Source organism: Halichoerus grypus, chromosome 14, assembly GCF_964656455.1.
Source record: "Halichoerus grypus chromosome 14, mHalGry1.hap1.1, whole genome shotgun sequence".
Classification (NCBI taxonomy): Eukaryota; Metazoa; Chordata; class Mammalia; order Carnivora; family Phocidae; genus Halichoerus; species Halichoerus grypus.
This window is the reverse complement of record NC_135725.1, coordinates 87,489,970-87,503,743: the sequence shown is the minus strand read 5'-3', so window position 1 is coordinate 87,503,743 and position 13,774 is coordinate 87,489,970. Positions and strand designations below refer to the sequence as shown.

Here is a 13,774-nt window from a genome sequence, read left to right as displayed (position 1 = left end):
AACAGGCTCAGCGTCGGTGGAGACTGGGACAAGGTCACACACTCAGGCAGCGAGGCCCCTTCACCTGCCCCCGACTAGGCCTCCACAGAGGGGAGTGCCGGGAGGCCCAAGGGAGGAAGCCCCTTTCTTCAGGGTCAGGAAGGAAGAAGAGAAGGGGGGGTGGTGATCCGAGGCTGTGGTCACCTGAGCTGGTGCGACCAGGCCCAGCCTGCCAGGGGAGATATAACCCTGGCTGGCAGGTGTCCCAGGAGGGTGGCAACAGCCATAGACAGACCCAGCTTCATCTCACCATATCCATGCATGGTACTCTGGAGGCCGGATCTGAAAGTTCTGGAGCAGTGTTGCCCAGAGTGGGGTGCTCAGAAGGAGCCTCAGGCCCCAAGCCTCCTATCTCCCACCCAAGATGTGACCCCCTTGGCCGTCAAACCAAAATTGGGTGGGAACTTCTGCAAACTCCTTCCCTATATTGGAGCTGGGCATCCACATCAGCATGTGAACGCTCTGAGAAGTCCTGCAGGACAGAACCCTACTTGACTTTGCTTAATCCAGCCTTTCCTACAACATATTTAGCCAGGAACTCCACTTTTTCTGTGAAGTACGTATTAGCATCTGGGGCAGGTCTAACAGGGCCACAAATTCTCTGCACTCCCATCATGGAGAGGTGGGACCTCCCTTCTCTCTGGCTGGGTCATGAGGCCCATAGAGCCTGGAGAAAGCAACACAGGAGCAGTTCCTTAACTGGCCTGGCAGCTTCACCTCCTGCTTCTCAGAACCTTGAGCTTTGACATAAGAAATCAGTCCAGGCTGCTGAAAAGGGTAGAGGAGACCCCAAGATGAGGCCATCTTCGGCACTCGGCCCAGTGGAGCCTTCAGATGACCCCATCTGACGCAGCCGCAGGAGGGACCCCAGGCAAGAACCTCCCAGCTGAGCCCTGTCCACCCCAGCATCACAAGAGAGACGGAGGAACTACTGTTAGAAGCCACTGAGTTGGGGGCGGTTTGTCACACAGCAGCGGACCCCAGCCGATAACTGGAATAGCGTCCTGCAGGACCCCTCTGGGTGGACAGGAGGTGTCCGCCCCATCCTCACTGCCCGCCACCCCACACCAGACCTTCAGGCCTAACGGCATTCAGGCGCTCCCATGCTTCACCATGCCCCTGTTCAGGGTACGTATGCCCTCCACCTGGAGTGTCCTCGGCCTCCTTTTCCACTTGGGAAGATCCTTCTAGAGTCAGCTCCTAAGAGGCCTCCACTTTAAAGACTTTTCTAATAGCCATCAAGGCAGCCGCATCAACCCAAGCCTGGGATCTGCCGGGGCTCACACTTGCCCGCTGCACAAACTTGGATGGGTGCCCGCCTCTATGGTCCCCAGCTTCTCACGTGCAAAGTGGGGATGACACTGCTAACAACTGCATGAGGCTTCTGCGCAGGATAAACAGCAACAGGGCTAGAGCAGAATACATGGTGCTGAATAAATGGTGGCCATTACTAGCTGTTCCGGGCCTCCCTGGCCACAGCGTCTAGAGCTGGGGGTGGGTCATTGTGCTCTGGCTCCCCCGAGACCAGGCCCACACTCCCGCCAGAGTGGGGCCCCTCTACCCCCATGGCTCACTGCCCACTGCACCCAGGCACAGCCTTCATGAGGTTACTGAGTTACAAGAGAGGTTTGGTGGAGGATGAAAAGACTCAGAGAATCCTCGACTATTCTACTTGGAAGGATCGTCAGAAAATAGGGAACACAGCCCCCTTATTTTGACTGAGGTCCAGAGAGGGAGAGGGCCTTGCCCGAGGTCACACAGCTCACCCTGGAACTGCATCCCAGGCTTCGGCTTCCGACCCCGTGCCTTGTCTGACAAGGGGAGCTCCGAGTGTCAGGGACAGGTCCTCTCTGACTCCCCTAAAATCTCTTGTGCCCTCCCTGCCCTTGGAGCCGCCTGGGATTCAAGTTGCTCCACAGTCTAATCTCTGGCTATGCCGTGGGACCCACTCACTGGAGAAGGCACAGCCTGACCAAGGGTCCTCCTCGCCTCGCTCTTCTCTCGCTTCTCTCCCATAGAGGCAGTCAGAGACGTAAGCTGTCCTGCAACCCCCTAAGGCCTGGGGGAAACCCCAAACCAACATTAGGGAAAAGACGGTGGGATGTGTTCAAATGGCCCAGCCTGCAAATGTAATAAAAGTGACCAGCACGGAAGGTCAGCCCCAGGGGCAGGTGCTCCGGAGCCCCCCCATTGTACCGATGGGAGTCCTGAGGCTGGTGAGGTACGTGGAGCCTGGGCCCCAGAGATTGGACTCAAAGCTCAGCCACTCCTCTTGGTAGCTAGGGAATCTTGGGTGTGTTACGTCTCCCAGCCCCACCTTCCCCATCTGGGAAATGGGAGTGAGAACATTTCCACCAGGGACGAGCTCAAGCATGGCGAACCCTGGGCCACATTGGGCACCTAGACCCACTCCCCTCCTTCAACACCTGACAACCGCTCACCACCACATTTTCACCCTTCCTTCTGGTCAGTTTCTAGGTCGGTCCGGGTTCTAAACACACTTGGGGAGTCCTGGGGGCTCTGAGGGTATGTGGCAAGGAGCCTAGAACCTTTGAAGAGGGCCACAGGGTTCTGGAGAAATCCTTCCTGCAGAACAGCCGGAGTGGGCAGGCCAGGCCTCGGGTTAGGGGCCTGCAGGCTTCAGACACACAATGTGGTCCATGTGGGAGTGTTGGGGGAGACAGGATGAATTTCTGTGTTTGTTGCACAAAATGGTGTGGGGGTGTGTGTGTGTGTGGTGCATTTGCCCAGTATGGGGGGCCTGGGGACAGGGAGGGGTGGTTCTGCAGCTGTCCCCAGCCCTGGGAGAGCTCTGCAGGCCACGCCTGTCCCCACCACTGGAGCAACCCCAGGACCCTGGGATTTGGAAGGGTTCTGCTGCCGGATTAGAGCTGCCAGCTTCAGACCCAGCAGCAGCCCCAGCAGTGAGGCTTAAAGGGGCCGCTGCAATTATCCAGAGCCACCTCGGTGGTGACTCGCCTGTCCTTCCTGGGGGGAGCGTTCCTCCAGCCCCTTCACCATCTTCCAGTCCACCCACCAGCCAGCTTCAGGAGGGAGGCGCTGGGCAGAGAGGAGCTGGTGCCTGGAAGAGGCTTGTGCTCCCACCAAGAAACAGGAGTTCACATATTAAATAACACACTTGGTTTTAAGTTGCAGGGAGTGGGGGTGTGTATCAAGAGCCCCTTCCCGGGCGCCTGGGTGGCTCAGATGGTTAAGCGTCTGCCTTCGGCTCAGGTCATGATCCCAGAGTCCTGGGATCGAGTCCCGCATCGGGCTCCCTGCTCCGCGGGAAGTCTGCTTCTCCCTCTGCCTCTCTCTCTCTGTCTCTCATGAATAAATAAATAAAATCTTTAAAAAAATAAAAAATAAATAAAAAAAAAAAAGAGCCCCTTCCCGCTGGTGACCCTGAGGACGCTACCTGAGGATTCCTCCATTATTAACAAACATGCTTCCCTCTCCCCACCTCTCTGGAGCTGATGTGTCAGGCTCAGAAACAGCTTAAGGGGAGGAGCGTCTGGCATCCAACTCCCCGGTCTAGGCAACCACGCCATCCAGCTGGCTTCTCTGGGACTCAGTTTCCCCACACCCGGAGGAGAGGAGAGATAAAGGGAGCAGGTGATACAACACAAACCCAGGACCCCTTCGGGTGGGGCGCTGAGTCAGGTGCTGGCAAGGGCGGGGTCACCTCTAGTCCAGGTCCCGCTCACGGAAAGCAGGCCCAAGCAAGGAAATTTTGTCGAGCTTGTTAAATGGCAGGTGACCCTCCCAGGTCCCTCTGTGACCTCCAGGAGCTTCCCGTCTCAGGGCCTCCCTTTTCCATCTGTGAATGAAAGGGACAGACGGGGTGACAGTGACCGGCCCCGAGGGCGAGCGCTGCAGGCGGCGTGCAGGGACCTACTCGCTCAGGGACGCAGCGCTAGGATGAGGCCCAGGCGGGATTAGAACTCAGCTCCCCCTCATTCCACACCCCCAGCTCTTAACTTCCGCTCTGTGGACCTGACTGCCCCACCGACTGATTAACTGATTGGTTAACTGATTGACCGATTACCTGCCGGCCGGACTCCCAAAAACCCCCTTTCGCCCCCATCGCCCCGGCAAGAGTCTCCGAAATCCCACCTCAGGTGCGCCCCCGCAGCCGAGCAGGGGGCGTGGTTTGGGCGTGCCCGGGGCGTGGCTCCCGCCGTTCCCCGCCCCCGCCCGCCGGAGTCGGCTCGTTAATCCGTCGCGGCTCCGCCAATCGGCCGCCGGTTGCCGGGGAAACGACCTCTCCCCTCGGAGCCTTCAAAGGGTTTCGCCCCCTCCCCACGAGGGTTCCACCCGACCCCGCGGCCTCCTGCCCCGGGAGGGGCGGGGGCTGGGCTCCCGGAGCGGGAGAGACACCCACCGACCCAGAGACAGCGAGAGACGGAGAGACAGAGCGAGAGACAGGGCTTAGAGACGCACGCAGGCAGGGGAGACTCAGGCAGCAAAGGACGGAGGTGGAGAACGGAGAGAGGCAGCCGCGAAAGCACACCCCCGCCCCCACCCCAGTCGCAGAGGCCGAGAGGGCGAGACTGGGAGAGACAGTCAGGGCCACGGACAGAGACAGCGAGGGCGATCGTGGGAGAGACGGAGACAGCGCGGAGATGGGGGGAGGTGGAGGCCCCCCCAAAAAAGAAAAGACCAGGACCAGAAAGGGGGGAGAGCGTCGGGAGGGGGCGAACTTGTGAAAATAAATATTTATAAATTGAGAGTTTCTAAATTCTTTTTGCATTTCTGTAGTAAATTATTCATCTGTGTATCTCCCTCCCTCCTCCTATCTGCTTGGGGAGCTGCCAAGGGGGGTGTTCCTTTCTGTGCTATTCCTCCCCCTCTCCCCCTCCTCTCCTTCCTGCCCCTTTCTGCCCTCCTACTCCCTCTTCGCCCCACTCCGTGTTCTATTCCCCCTCTCCCCGCTCCCCGCCTCCCTCTCCTACCCCCTCCGACCCTCTCCGTGTCCTCCCCTTCTCCATCCTCCTCCTCCTCCTCCTCCTTCTCCGTGCCTCCCCCCCTTTTCCTCCCCCTGCTTCCCGTCTCCCCCCCCCCCCTTTCCTGCTCCAGCCCAGGCTGGAGCTGGGCACCGGAGGCAGGCGAGGAGGGGCCGCCGCCCGGAGGTGACCGGCTGCCACGCTCTGGCATTTTGTCCCTGCCTTAAATAAGAATAATCGTCTAAGTCAGCCGGGCTGGGATTAAAAAAACACTCGTCACTGGCAGTCTGGCACCCCCAACCGGGACCACGGAAATCTTCCTCCAGAGGACTGGGGCACTGGAGTTGGGGGAGAAGGTGGGAGTTGGGCCTAGGGGGTCGGCTGTCCCAGGAGGGCCTGGGCTGGAGTCAGAGGCCACACTGCTGCCCCCAGGGACCGCGACAAGTCCCTCAGCTGGCTGGGCCTCGCTTTCCCCCTCTGTAAGATGGGGCCAGGGACTGACCTCCTGTTCCCTAGGGCTAAAACCACTCTCAAATCTGTTTGGGAGTCCTGAAGATTTCAAGGCCCCTCTGACAAATCCCCACAGCTTATGAGGCACAAATGAGGAATGGGGAACTCGTCATAAAGGTGTGATGCCAGTTCCTAAAAACCAGGCAGGGGTGGGGGGAAATAGGCAGGGTCTCCAGTCGTAGTGCGCTGCATGCAGCCCATATCCTGTCTGTGGCCTTGAGCAGAGTGCCTCAATTTCCTCATCTGGAAACTGGGCCAGTGATGCCTCCCTCCCCTCATGCAAGGACGAGGGGCTTCCCCATACTCCCTGCTATACACCGTGCCTAGGTCAGTGTCTCAGTGGCACTGTTCCCTGATCTAGCTCACCCATGCCGACTGTCCCTGCCTCCACCCCAGGTAGCCTCCTGGTGGCCCAGAATAAAGTGCAGCAGGAACTTCTCTCGGGGCAGGGAGTGGTCCGCACCAAAGAGCTCCCCTGCCCCTGTGACCAGCCCAGAAGTCACCGGCAAGCCTCTGCGGGGGATCTGTATCCTTTCTTTCCATGCGATGCTGTAGGTAGAAGGTGGCCGCCACTCAACTAGCCTTCCCCTTCAGGGCACGGAGCCCTCGGCTTTGGGGCCTGAGTTCTGACCCTGCTGTTTGACCTTAGCCCAGTCCTTTCCCCCTCTGGGGTGAGGGTTCTAGATTCCTTTCAGCCCTCATTTGGGACCACCCTTGCGACTGCTACTAACAAGTGCTAAGATCCGTTATTTACCAGGAGCCTTGCTCAGGGCCCCACGGCTCCTCTCACCGCCCCCCCATGCCCCTCTCATCTGGGGCCCCATTTTACAGATGAGGAAGCTGAGGCTCAGAGCGAGGACTTGCTGCAGGTCAGGCAGCTGGAAGTGAGCTGATGGGGCTTCTGGCTGGGTCTGGTTTTGGCAAGGCAGAGGGGTGTGTCCTCACCCAGCTCCCCTGTGCTTCCCATGAGAACTTTCTAGGCCATGTCGGTGTTGCTGGAGAGGAGATGGACCCTTGGAGTCCGGGCTGCCCAGCCGGTCCCAGCCCGGTGACCTCAGGCTCTATACGATCCTCAGAAACACCCGTCTCTCATCCAAAGACTTCCCTGCCTTCTGTGGTCTTTTTACAGAAGCACAGTGAGAAATGCTTTGGGAAAATGACCCCCTTCTGGGAATCTATCGGCCACTCTACTTCTGTGGCCAGTGACACTCTTGTTGGCCTAAAGCAGTGGTTTTCAAGCCTTTCAGAGACCCTTGGGGGCATTGGGACTGCGGGCAAAGAAAGCCAGGTCAGTGGGCTCTCAGCCCCGACCCCTGCTTCGTTGGGTAGTGATCACTTGGGTAAGATTTATTTTGAGAAGGAATAAAGCACAAGGTTGAGACTGGAAAGTGGGGGTAAAAACCCACTATTGTGAATAACTAGGAGCCCTTTGGGACAGAGAATCGTGGCTTCCTAAGATCCCCCACTGATGTAACTCAGCGCCCCCCAATCCACCGCCCCAGGGGTGAGCAGACAAAACCACAACTCTAACTTCAATGTTGGGAGGCCTCCCTGAGGACTCGCAGGGCCCAGAACATTGGACAAAGTCATTGTGTTCAGTCCCTACTCTGGGCCCACCTAAGTGGGGGCTCTTGTGCCCGGTGTGGATGAGAAATTGGAGCTCCAGGTCGTACAGCCCGTCCAGGCTCAACTAGGTCACCCGGATCTGTCCGACTCCAAAACCCATGCCCCCGACGCTGATGGCCCTCCCCTAAAGCGGTAGCAGAGTCACCCCTGCGTGCCCTTGGCTCTTACCCGTGTCCTGCTCATGGTCATTGTCAAGCCGCCCCCAAGGGTTTCTGTGGGCCCCAGGAAGGTCTCACAGACGTTAATGAGACAACTGTGGTCCCGGGCAGAGCACCTCTCCCGCGGGCACTGCTACACCGTCCACATACCCACCCCTCAGCCAGGGGCACCTGCGTCCCCACTGGGGGTGACAGCCGCATTTGCCACTCCCCGGTGGATGTTGTTGCCAAAGTGTCAGACCCTTTGTGCCTCCAAGAGGCCCCAGAGCTTGGCTGCTCAGGTCTCCCTGCACCTGTTTTCCTTACTCTCTCTCCCCATCCCATCTGTATTGGACTGGGTTCCAGAGCCACCACCACCATGCTGCCCCAAATCCGGGCTCCTCCCAGAGCAATAAGGCCAGGCCCGGGTCCTTAGCTGCGGCGCCTTCGTCCCTAGAGTGAAGGTCCTCCCAAGAGGGAGGTCTGACCGAAACAGCCTGGGGGCGACCCACCCTCTCCCTTGCCAGAGAGACCCTGCCAGGGAGGACCACCCAGGCCCCAGCTGGGGCCTGGAGTGGGAGGCAGGACAACAAAGCAGAGAGAGAGCGCCTTGCCTTTCCACAAGGGAAAGACACAGAGCGGGCTGGGTGTCAGCCTCTTGCTGTCTGGAAGGTGAGGGACCGAAATCCCCTGCTCCCGGGGTGTGGAGGGGATGGAGCTCTCTTTGGAAGTTGCCCCCAAAGGAAAGAGAATTTAAAAATCAACAAGACTGAACCTTGTAAGTAGCCATTCCCTCTTGCAAAGAGATGAAGCGGATAAGAAAACAAGGAAGGGGAAAGGACCAGGCTGATGGGTCTGTAGCCGAGGAGCCGTAGAACTAAACCCTCCCTGCGAGTCCCTGAGGAAGTGAAGATGAGTTTCAGAAACTTCCCAAGAGAAAGCTCTTGGGGGATATGAGTGTCTTTGAGAGGAGCCAGTAAAGAAAGGATCCGGGAGGTCGCCAGCGTGGAGCTGGGATCTTGGAACCAAGAGAACTCAGCCCAGGCTGGGACTGTGGCTCAAATGCTGCTCCCTGGGTAGCTGCGGGCAGGTGATTCAACTTCTCTAGAACTCAGTGGTCGCTATCTGTGAAATGGGCATGGCAGAGCACCGGTATTAGAACTGGGATCACAGAGTCAAGACGGAAAGGGCTTCCCCTCTTCCTGCTTCCCCTCCTCAGTGGCCCATCTGGAAACTCCTCCCCAGGACAGAGAACTCAGCCTGGTCCCCGGAACTCACTGGGCTCCATTAGCCACTATTCTTAAAAGCTCCTCCTGACCCCGGAGGCAGCACCTGCTGCCAGAGAGTTGTCAGATTGTTCAATGCACCTGCCCTTTGACCTAGCGATTCCATTTTTAGAACTTATATCACAGAGACGCTCACATGGATGACAAGGGAAGATGCACAGGAAATCCATTGCATCACTGTTGATAATAGCAGAACTTTAGAAACCACCTAGACACCCATCCAGGGAGACTGATTATATAAATGTGAAGGAGCTGCCCAATGCAAGAGCAAGAAGCCATGACAAACACCTGCCGGCTTCTTCAAGGAGTGAGAAAGAATAATAAGGCTTCCTTTGTATTTCAAGAGGGGCACCTCTGTACACACCCTGCTTGCAAACTCACAGAATCCACAGGGTAAGCGTGGTTGCTCCAAGAAGGGAGCTGGGGGCTCAGGTTGGGGAAGGAATCATTCCAGCTTTAAACCCTTTTCTCTTTGACTCAGTTTACCTGTGAGCATGAACTCCCACTGGCCTTCATCCCACTAGGATGGTGAGTAGTAACCCACAGCCATTTCCCTCCTCCTTGGGACCTCCCACCCTGGTGGAGGGGGAAGCGATGCGGCCAGTGCTGGCCAGTGAATTGAGGGAGGAAGTGATGGGATGATGCTGTTTTCCCTGCCTCAGTGACCCGGAGATGGAGGTACCGCAAAACAGAGGCAGCCTGGAACCCTGGGCTTTCACCTGGAGGGCAGCTGCCCTGGAGAACCCCTTGGACTCACAGCAGACTGTGCTGGATACAAAATAAACTTTCGTTGTGTTGAGACACTTTGATATGGAGCTCCTTTGTTACCGCAGCATAACCTAGCCTTGCTAACCGATACAGATTTGGAAAACCACATTCTGGTTCCAGGGATGCCAACAGACCTTCGACAAGTCCCTTGACTCCTCCAGGCCTCAATTTCCCCACGTGCAGGGTGGGGCACGCGGTCTTATTTCCACTGACCAGGACCCGTGCTGCTCATATTCCCAAACCCCAAAGGCCTGAGGAGTATTTGCCAGCACTAAGGGCTGCTGGGTGTTAAGTGCTCACTGAACACCGGCCACTGGGAGGACCATCTCGGGGGCATCATGGAATATCATGGAATCCTCAGTGATCCCAGGAGGGAGGCAACATCATTATCCGCATGGCCCCATGAGGAAAAGTGAGGCTCAGAGAGGTGAAGTCACTTGCCCAGGAACACCAGCATCTGTGACTCTTAACTGCTCCAAAGACAACCCCCATCTAGTAGTTTAATTTTTTTCTTATAAATGCAGCTAAAAAGAAAGCCCACCGGTGACAACATGAAAGAACTTAGACTAGGGATTCCTTTTATTTATTTATTTATTTATTTAAAAGATTTTATTTATTTATTTGAAAGAGAGACATAGCGAGAGAGGGAACACAAGCGGGGGGGGGGTGGGTGGGAGAGGGAGAAGCAGGCTTCCCTTGGAGCAGGGAGCCCGATGCGGGGCTCGATCCCAGGACCCCGAGATCATGACCCGAGGCGAAGGCAGACGCTTAACGACTGAGCCACCCAGGTGCCCTAGGGATTCTTTTTAAAGATTGTATTTATTTGTTTGAGAGAGAGAGAGAGAGAGAAAGACAGCATGAGCAGGAGGGGCAGAGGGGGAAGGAGGGAGAGAATCTCAAGCCGACTCCACACTGAGTTCAGAGCCAGATGCTGGGCTGGATCCCAGGACCCTGAGATCACAACCTGAGCCAAAACCAAGAGTCAGACACTTAACCGACTGAGCCACCCAGGCGCCCCAGGATTTTTTCTAAATTTGCCATCTTTGAAGCGTGCAGTTCAATAGTCATAAGTACATTCACCATCTTGTGCAGCCTTCACCCCCATCCATCTCCAGAACGCTTGTTAGGTTGCTGAACTCTGTCCCCATTAAGCACTCGCTCCCCACTCCCCCCGCCCCAGGCACTGGCCCCCACCATTCTACCCTCTGACTCTCTGAATTCGCCCCTTCTAGGGACCCAGTACACGCGGAATCACACCGTATTTGTCCTTTGGTGTCTGGCTTATTTCACGTAGCATTACGCCCTCCGGGTTCATCCATACTGAAGCAGGTGCCAGAACTGCCTTCCTTTTTAAGGCTGAGTGATATTCCATTACATGGGCCGACCACAGTTTGTTTACCCGTTTGTCTGCAGATGGACACTCGGGTCGTCTCTCCCTTTCGGCTCTGGTGCATAACACTGCTGTGAACACGCGTGGACGTATATCTGCTTGAGCCCCTGCTTTCAATTTTTTTGGGTCTGTGCCCAGAAGTGGGATTGCTGGATCGTATGCCAATTCTATTTTTAATTTCTTGAAGAAACGCCACACCGTCCTCCACAGTGGCTGCACCATCCTCCGTTCCCACCATCGTGGCACGAGGTTCCAGTCTCTCCACGTCCTCATCAACCCTGGTGAGTTTCTGTGAAGTAGTATCTCGTGTGCTTCTGATTTTCATTTCTCTGACAATCCCTGGGGGAATAAGAATTGTTTAAATGCAAAAAAAAAAGAATTTTTTAAATGCCGCTGGTGAGTCCATAGTGGTCCAATCCTCTGGACCCGCTTCCACGGGAAGAGGAAGCAGGGGATTGGGGTGCTGCCCCATTCCTGGGGATACTGTAGCCACGTCTCGAAGTCCTCAGCTCCCAAACAGGTGAGTGAGGCTCTGCTCCTGGGGATGCAGCGTGCCCTGCACCCCAGTGAACAGGCTACGACGGAGGCCCTACCCCCTGGGGTCCTGACTTCTCCAGAACTCTGCCTCTAATGTTGTAACCTCTACTTCCCCCCTGCTAGGCCTGATGGGAACTGAGCTGGGCCTTTGCAGCGCTGGCTGACTCTGTGACCTGGAGTCTCCACCCTGGCCTGGGACACGGAGCAGAGTGGAGGAAACACCACAGCCAGGCATGGGGCAAGGAGGGGACGGGTGTCATCTGCATGTCTCTTGGCCTTTCACATCCAGACAGGGGCAGCTTTGGGTGTGGGATACGAGCAGGGCCTTTGGAGCCAGACAGACTCAGTCTGGGTCCATCTCTGCCATTCACCAGCTGCGTGACCTTGGATGAGTCACTTCCCCCTTCCCCCTCCAGCCCTCACTTTCCCCTCTGGAAAATGGCTGAAATGGTGCTTGGCATACAGTAAGCACTCACTAAGGACTTTCTAGAATTGCCAGCATCATCCTTGTTGTCACAACATCCACATGAATGGTCAGGTCACGGCTGTGTCAAACATTCCATGGCTCCCCAGTGCCGGCGGGAGAAAGTCCAGCGCGCTCATGGACTGGTGGGCACTGCCTGGACTGACCCCGGCCGACATCTCCAACCTCCTCTACCCCTCACTCATCACATTCCAGCCACCTAGGCCGCCCTCCTGGCCCTCCGACCCCCAGCATTCCTTTCTGCCACAGGCCCTTTGCATGTGCTCTTCCTCCTGCCTGAAATGTGTTTCCCCCACCCAATTCCACTCCCATCCCTTCAACAACAAACCTAAAAGACCCTGTCTCACTTCAAACATCACTTCTTCAGAGAACTCTTCCTGGACACCCCCCACCCCCATCCACTTGGGACCGCTTGCCCCACCCCCCACCCCATAGCACTTCCCACATGTGACTTGTGCAATTACTTGAGGAATGTCAGCCACCCCACAGGAGTTCCATGAGGCCAGGATCATGCCTGTTTTGTTCCTTGCTATAATGCAAGCTCCAGCAACAGGGTTGACCCGAGTGCCCCCCCAAATATCAGTCAAATTGAATTATTAATTTCCAGAATCTCCCTGACTTTGGAAACTCGGATTCTTTTCAACAAAGACAATCCATTCCCTACATAGCTAAATAAGCTTTAACTTTCATACCTTTGATGAGACAAATGTGAGAAAACCCTCAGCTACATCCTGTGTCCTAATTTCTCAGCTCAGAAAAATATGGTCACTGCACTCAGATCAGCTGCTCACAGTTCCTGCCGTGCCTCCTCCCAGTCCTGCCTCCAGCCACCCTTCCTCCGAACACAGGGGAGGCTTCGGGCTGCTCTGCGGGTCAGCCCTTGCTTGGGGATAAATGCCAACCATGAGGAATGGCGGGTCGCAGGGGGAGATGCAGATGCATTTTCAGCCCCGTCAGCAAGATCAGCGAGAGTCTCGGTGGCCCCTTGCCCGGGGTGAGGGCCTGACTCAGCTGGTCCACACACAGCAGCCCCCCAACCAGCTGCAGAGTGAGGCGCGGACCCCAAGGGGGCCACAGGGCAGAAGCCCTCGTGTTGCCAAAACCCACGCGTGCACTGACTGGTCCATCCTCACACTTGTCTGTTGTGCAGCCACAACCAGGAGCCGCGTGCTCTGGGGGAGACCCTGGTGAAGACCCAGGTCCCGCCCTCCTCTAGCAGGAGAAAGACCTCAACCTCAACAGGCCATTGCGCAAACACACGAATTACTTCTAGGGGAGGCCGGGGCTCCACCTCTTTCCCCACGCTCGCTACCCTTGCTTCTCTGGGCTTCCCCGAGCCTATGGGTGGCAGGGCTGGCTTTACAGGCCCCCAGGGAAGGAGGTGTTCAGACACAGGCAGAGTGCATGTCCATTCAAAACGCTCTCAGTGAAAGAACTTTCTTGACTCTGAGATGCAAACTAGTGCCATGTAACAAATCCCGTTGGCACCACAGTGCTGATGGTGGTTAGGGCCAGCTCAGGGATGGGACACCCGCCCTGAGGAGACCTGGAAGAAGGGCGGGGTGTCTCAAGACAAAGGTAAGTTGAGGGAGGTCTGGGGTCACTGCCTGGTTGGGCTCCGTGGTGAGGCCTGGGGGTGAATGAGGCCCACCCACAGGGAGGACTGGGCCTGGAGGAAGGAGCTTGGCCTGGAGGTGTGGGGTGGGAGAGGGAGGAGGGCAGGAAAACCGGGATTGTCCTATTCCCCTGCTCACCCATACTCGCACACGCGTAGGCACATGCACAGACCCACAGAGGACTTCCTGCCAGGGGTTCCCAGGCTCACCCATCAGGCAGCAGACTCTGCCCATCCCCCCAGGGATCAAAGTCCTCAGCCAGGCAGAGCTTCCGGGGCGCTCAGCCTTTCTGGACCCTCGCCCCCTCATCCCTCACGGCTGCCTGGCTCCGTGTCCTACCCTGGCATTCTGCAGCTGGGGCCACAGAGGCCTTCTCTGGAAAGGGGAGCAGATTCGGGTAGGGATGGAGAGGCAAGAAGCCGCATTTCCCGAGAA

At 56.9% G+C, this 13,774-nt stretch overlaps 1 long non-coding RNA gene across 1 annotated transcript; it reads left to right on the top strand.

The window, feature by feature from the left end:
- Window positions 1-8,785: 8,785 nt before the first annotated feature.
- On the top strand, window positions 8,786-9,312 carry LOC118547053 (uncharacterized). The gene is made up of 3 exons (XR_004922915.2): window positions 8,786-8,937; window positions 9,026-9,072; window positions 9,207-9,312. It is a non-coding gene; the product is annotated as an uncharacterized LOC118547053 (long non-coding RNA).
- Window positions 9,313-13,774: the final 4,462 nt, after the last annotated feature.